The sequence below is a fragment of the Drosophila sulfurigaster genome, unplaced genomic scaffold, assembly GCF_023558435.1.
Source record: "Drosophila sulfurigaster albostrigata strain 15112-1811.04 unplaced genomic scaffold, ASM2355843v2 ctg69_pilon, whole genome shotgun sequence".
Taxonomy (NCBI): Eukaryota; Metazoa; Arthropoda; class Insecta; order Diptera; family Drosophilidae; genus Drosophila; species Drosophila sulfurigaster.
Window position 1 is genome coordinate 1 of NW_026909727.1, and position 5000 is coordinate 5000.

The 5000-nt window shown below is 28.9% G+C and overlaps 1 non-coding gene across 1 annotated transcript in view; it reads left to right on the plus strand.

Annotated features, from left to right (window-relative positions):
• Nucleotides 1-4685: 4685 nt before the first annotated feature.
• The window catches only part of LOC133849993 (small subunit ribosomal RNA), a 1997-nt gene continuing 1682 nt past the window's right edge, over nucleotides 4686-5000 (plus strand). The window contains exon 1 of the ribosomal RNA XR_009895557.1: nucleotides 4686-5000. This exon is cut by the window's right edge and continues 1682 nt beyond it. This is a non-coding gene — a ribosomal RNA (small subunit ribosomal RNA).

Here is a 5000-nt window from a genome sequence, read left to right on the forward strand (position 1 = left end):
GAATCAACTTAAACTGACTTTTACTTGGGAACTAAATACGGAAAATACAATAGGGTCCATAAACTGCACAAATTTTATTGGCATCACGAGTTGCATTTTTGCCTTCATCGTAGTAGAACTGTAAAATATGCCGTATTTTCTCTTTATTTTGCTCCATGTTTGGGACGCTATAACTCACGAACGACTCAACACAACAAACAAACACGTGTTAGCGCATGAAAAGAGCTTTCCAAAAAGGTATAGCATGAACCGATGCTACGAATAGAAGTAGAACTACGCGCTTGCAAAAACACCTATCGAAAATACCGCAAGACTTTTTGGCTAACCTTATATATAATGTGTACTATATTAATGTGTACAAAATATACTTGTGTATTTTAAATATGCATTTATTTAGTATGCGTTAGTTATATATATTTATTTGGTAACAAAAAAACGCCATTATATTAGTGGCGAAAATTAAAAATATGCATGGTATATCTATGTGTACAGAATGCTTGCGTAGGTTCTAGCGAAATATGACAAAAAATTTCAACATATGAAAATTGAAGAAAAACTTTTCAAATAGCATTTTATACAGTTTATTAATATAATGAGATAAGATTTTGAATTTAACTTGAGAAAAATTTTTTTTGGACTTGGTGAATTTTTTATTGAACTGCAGCCAAATGATATGAGGTTCCACCGAGATATGAGTTCAACATTGACAAAAAATTTCAACATGTCAAAATAGAATAAAAAACTTTTTAAATAGCATGTTATACAGTTTATTAATATAATGAGATAAGATTTTGAATTTAACTTGAGAAAAAATTTTTTGGACTTGGTGAATTTTTTATTGAACTGCAGCCATATGATATGAGGTTCTACCGAGATATGAGTTCAACATTGACAAAAAATTTCAACATGTGAAAATTGAATGAAAAACTTTTAAATAGCATGTTATACAGTTTATTAATATAATGAGATAAGATTTTGAATTTAACTTGAGAAAAAATTTTTTTGGACTTGGTGAATTTTTTTTTGAACTGCAGCCATATGATATGAGGTTCTACCGAGATATGAGTTCAACATTGACAAAAATTTCAACATGCGAAAATTGAATGAAAAACTTTTAAATAGCATTTTATACAGTTTATTAATATAATGAGATAAGATTTTGAATTTAACTTGAGAAAAATTTTTGGACTTGGTGAATTTTTATTGAACTGCAGCCATATGATATGAGGTTCTACCGAGATATGAGTTCAACATTGGCAAAAATTTCAACATGTGAAAATTGAATGAAAAACTTTTTAAATAGCATTTAATACAGTTTATTAATATACTAAGATAAGAATTCGAGTTAAACTTGAGAAAACATTTTTTTGGACTTGGTGAATTTTTTATTGAACTGACATATCATTTCAACTTTGACAAAAATTTTAAACAATGTTAAACAATTTACGATTGTACTTGTATTTAATACAAATTATTGATGATAATATAATGAAGTTTTGCTGTTGTATTATTAAATTAGTGCCACATAAAGATACATTAGGTGGTGGACCTTAGTAAAATGAGCTGGTTGTAGAAAACGTGTCACAAAACCTATATAGGGGTGGTGATGTCGAGCAGGCATGTCATATGAGAAAAATTTCACAAGTGAAATATATATGACTATGTATATGGAGTGAGTCTTGCCGGCATGTCATATATAAATAATATATGAAAACAATCATATAGAAGGCAATATGATTAAAAAAGTTAAAAATAATGAAGTTTTACTGTTGCATTATTAAATTAGTGCAACATAAAGATACATTTGATGGTAGACCTTAGTAAAATGAGCTGGTTGTAGAAAACGTGTCACAAAACCTATATAGGGGTGGTGAGGTCGGGCAGGCATGTCATATGAGAAAAATTTCACAAGTGAAATATATATGACTATGTATATGGAGTGAGTCTTGCCGGCATGTCATATATAAATAATATATGAAAACAATCATATAGAAGGCAATATGATTAAAAAGTTAAAAATAATGAAGTTTTACTGTTGCATTATTAAATTAGTGCAACATAAAGATACATTTGATGGTAGACCTTAGTAAAATGAGCCGGTTGTAGAAAACGTGTCACAAAACCTATATAGGGGTGGTGAGGTCGGGCAGGCATGTCATATGAGAAAAATTTCACAAGTGAAATATATATGACTATGTATATGGAGTGAGTCTTGCCGGCATGTCATATATAAATAATATATGAAAATAATCATATAGAAGGCAATATGATTAAAAAGTTAAAAATAATGAAGTTTTACTGTTGTATTATTAAATTAGTGCAACAAAAAGATACGTTAGATGGTAATACTAAATAAAATAAAAGCATTGCAGAAAACGTGTCACAAAACCTCTATAGGGGTGGTGAGGTCGGGCAGGCATGTCATATGAGAAAAATTTCACAAGTGAAATATATATGACTATGTATATGGAGTGAGTCTTGCCGGCATAAGTCATATATAAATAATATATGAAAATAATCATATAGAAGGCAATATGATTATACAAGTTAAAAATAATGAAGTTTTGCTGTTGTATTATTAAATTAGTGCAACATAAAGATACATTAGATGGTAGACCTTAGTAAAATGAGCTGGTTGTAGAAAACGTGTCACAAAACCTATATAGGGGTGGTGATGTCGAGCAGGCATGTCATATGAGAAAAATTTCACAAGTGAAATATATATGACTATGTATATGGAGTGAGTCTTGCCGGCATAAGTCATATATAAATAATATATGAAAATAATCATATAGAAGGCAATATGATTAAAAAGTTAAAAATAATGAAGTTTTACTGTTGTATTATTAAATTAGTGCAACAAAAAGATACGTTAGATGGTAATACTAAATAAAATAAAAGCATTGCAGAAAACGTGTCACAAAACCTTTATAGGGGTGGTGAGGTCGGGCAGGCATGTCATATGAGAAAAATTTCACAAGTGAAATATATATGACTATGTATATGGAGTGAGTCTTGCCGGCATAAGTCATATATAAATAATATATGAAAATAATCATATAGAAGGCAATATGATTATACAAGTTAAAAATAATGAAGTTTTGCTGTTGTATTATTAAATTAGTGCAACATAAAGATACATTAGATGGTAGACCTTAGTAAAATGAGCTGGTTGTAGAAAACGTGTCACAAAACCTATATAGGGGTGGTGATGTCGAGCAGGCATGTCATATGAGAAAAATTTCACAAGTGAAATATATATGACTATGTATATGGAGTGAGTCTTGCCGGCATAAGTCATATATAAATAATATATGAAAATAATCATATAGAAGGCAATATGATTAAAAAGTTAAAAATAATGAAGTTTTACTGTTGTATTATTAAATTAGTGCAACAAAAGATACGTTAGATGGTAATACTAAATAAAATAAAAGCATTGCAGAAAACGTGTCACAAAACCTTTATAGGGGTGGTGAGGTCGGGCAGGCATGTCATATGAGAAAAATTTCACAAGTGAAATATATATGACTATGTATATGGAGTGAGTCTTGCCGGCATAAGTCATATATAAATAATATATGAAAATAATCATATAGAAGGCAATATGATTATACAAGTTAAAAATAATGAAGTTTTGCTGTTGTATTATTAAATTAGTGCAACATAAAGATACATTAGATGGTAGACCTTAGTAAAATGAGCTGGTTGTAGAAAACGTGTCACAAAACCTATATAGGGGTGGTGATGTCGAGCAGGCATGTCATATGAGAAAAATTTCACAAGTGAAATATATATGACTATGTATATGGAGTGAGTCTTGCCGGCATAAGTCATATATAAATAATATATGAAAATAATCATATAGAAGGCAATATGATTAAAAAAGTTAAAAATAATGAAGTTTTACTGTTGTATTATTAAATTAGTGCAACAAAAGATACGTTAGATGGCAATACTAAATAAAATAAAAGCATTGTAGAAAACGTGTCACAAAACCTATACATGGTGAGCAGTGTGTGCCCATCACGTATATATATGTATTGGATGCATATATTTCAGTTTGCATAATAGGTAATAATTATGTTATTACAAAAGTCTCATCCGACGTTTATATGTTTATATAATAACTATTATTATATAAGCATATGACGAATTAAATGTCTTATTCCAAAGGTGTTTTCGTAGCTAAAGAATTAATATTTTGTGAATAATTGAAAATCCTCAAGGACATTATAAAAATTATTTATTTTGGACGGAGGTTTTTACTAATATAATATTGTCTACACGTAAATGCAAAATTAGATAAAATTATCAATTTGTCATCAAAATAAAATAATTTTTATTCAATTAATTGAATTTAAATTATAAATATGCATGTGTGATATAATATATTTAGTAAGTTGAAATAAAATGATATTTTTGAACGATTATATGCATATATATTTTATATATAAGTATATATATTTATATAAACAATTGTGAATTATAACTAGCGAACGTGAATGCTATCTAATTGTGGCCACATTCGTATAGTACATGTCAAGTATAACATATATATATATACAATTATTGAATATTATCGTTTGTTATTCAAAAATATTTGTGAGTTGTCATGTATTTTACATATTTGAAGATTTATGTAATTATATTTTAAATATTATTTACATAATGAAATGAACATTATTCTGGTTGATCCTGCCAGTAGTTATATGCTTGTCTCAAAGATTAAGCCATGCATGTCTAAGTACACACGAATTAATAGTGAAACCGCAAAAGGCTCATTATATCAGTTATGGTTCCTTAGATCGTTAACAGTTACTTGGATAACTGTGGTAATTCTAGAGCTAATACATGCAATTAAAACACGGACCTTCTGGAACGTGTGCTTTTATTAGGCTAAAACCAAGCGATCGCAAGATCGTTACACTGGTTGAACTCTAGATAACATGCAGATCGTATGGTCTCGTACCGACGACAGATCTTTCAAATGTCTGCCC